The following is a 2,144-nucleotide window of genomic DNA, read 5'->3' on the forward strand; positions in this document are numbered from 1 at the left end:
CCCCCAGCCCATCCCAGCTCCCTGTTCTTCAATCCCCCCAGCCCATCCCAGCTCCCTGTTCCTCAGTCCTCCCCAGCCCATCCCATCCCAGCTCCCTGTTCCTCAATCCCCCCATTCCATCCCATCCCAGCTCCCCGTTCCTCAATCCCCCAGCCCATCCCATCCCAGTTCCCTGTTCCTCAATCCCCCAGCCCACCCCAGCTCCCTCACTTTGCTGCCTGGAATGGGTTTGCTCTTCAGGAAGAAAAAAATAAAAATGGTGGGGAGAAGAGGCTGGTGTGGCCTTGGTGTTTTTGGCTGTAAATCAGGATTCTGCCAGCCCAGCCTGAGTGCTTTCAATGGTGGGAGTGTCTCCATGAGAAAACAGGATTTATTCATGGGACCTGGAGGGCTCGGGTGTGTTATTAAGTGGAGAGATAATAGAGCCCAAGCCCAGCCCGTGTGCTCCACATGGCCAGAGCAGGGAGGGGAGGATAAGAGCTCCCAGGAACATTTTGAGGCTTAAATGAAGCCCCTGGATTTGAAGGAAGAAGTGCAATTCAAAGCTGGGAAGCAGAGAAAGGCAGTGCCAGTGCCACAGGGGAGCTGCCCAAAGGGAGGGATGTCTCTGTCCCCTCCACACCAGAGATCCCTCTGGCTCCCAGACCCAGCTGGACCGTGGTGGGAGCCCCGGTGAGGGGTGGGAGGAGGCTCCCTGGGGCACCCAGAGCTGCTGTGGCACAGCTGGTGGGGACATGGTGATGGCCAGACCTGCAGGGACATCCAGGAGATTCAGCCATCCCTCCCCATCCCATGACTCGTGTGGGCTGAGATCCCTCCCCCATGGGGAGCCCCCAGAGGTGGGGTCACGCTGGACCCCCGGCTCTGCAGTTATGTATCCACCACAAAACGCCTCAAAGCACATTTGCACTCAGGAAGGAGCTGGTGTAATTGCTCAGTCTCCCACATCCTCCTGTGGTTATTATTTTAAGCCATTTCCCTGATTTCAGGGCCTGGTCTGGAGATCCCCATTCCCAGACTGACTGATGCCAGCGATGACAGAATTTCTGCTGTTGGGCAAATTAATTTCCCATGGGATCGTGGCCTAATATATAAATATAAAACTGACACATTTTTACTTGGTTGAAAGGAAAATAGCTCCAGCTCACAGGAGATAAGGCCTGCAGGAGATAAGGCAGCAGTTGGAGTGTGAATTGCCATGTGGATCCCATTTTTCCCACAGATCCCTGGTGATGTTTGCTGGCTGGGCTGTGCAAGCCCTCGATAACGCAATGCTCTGGTTCTGCTTCATCTCACCCACAGCTGCCTTTTCCCGGGCACAGCAATCGTCTGGGAGGGTGGGAAGTGGGAGTTTCATGGCCCAGTGTGCTTGGAATTCTCCAAGGGATCTGCCTGGAGCTGTGGGAGAAGCTGGGTCAGCTCCCAGCCCTGAAGCCTCCACACCAGGAGGGCAGCGAGCCCCTTCCCACAGGGATGGACAAAAAGCCAAGGCCCAGCTGGATCCAGGGATCTCCTGTGCCCTCCTGCAGAAGGGAACCACGGTGAAAAGCATCTGGGGAATGGAATTTCCATGGCTCTGGGCAGGATGGTGCTCTGAGTGCTGGGAGCTGCTCTGATCCAAGGCTGTCTCCTCTAGTGCAGGAGCAGGAGGAGGAGATCCCGGGCTGGGGGTGGCTCTGTGCCCCAGGGACCAGGCTGGATTTGGAGGTTGATCTCAGAGCCCTGGAGCCATTTGCTCATGCAGCAGAAATGAGGGTGTTTGATCCTGACCTCAGTCCTTATAAATAACCCAACTGTGCAGGCACCCAAAACAATTTGTCCTTCTCCTCTCCCCTCCTCTCCTCTCTTCCCAGCTCCCTCACTGCCCTGGGAATGTCCCCTCACCCCCAGGATGACTAAATCCTGAAGAACGTGCTGGGAGCTCTACAGGACCAAGGCTGGGGCACACACGGTTTGAAGGGCTGGAATATGCAAGAGGATTTATCTGATTTATCTGTGTGACCCGGGCATGGCCAGAGTTCTTGGCTTGTTCCTGTGTCCTGGCAGAGCCATCCCATCCCATCCCATCCCATCCCATCCCATCCCATCCCATCCCATCCCATGGATCCCATGGATCCCATGGATCCCATGGATCCCATCCCATC

Source organism: Parus major, chromosome 18, assembly GCF_001522545.3.
Source record: "Parus major isolate Abel chromosome 18, Parus_major1.1, whole genome shotgun sequence".
Taxonomy (NCBI): Eukaryota; Metazoa; Chordata; class Aves; order Passeriformes; family Paridae; genus Parus; species Parus major.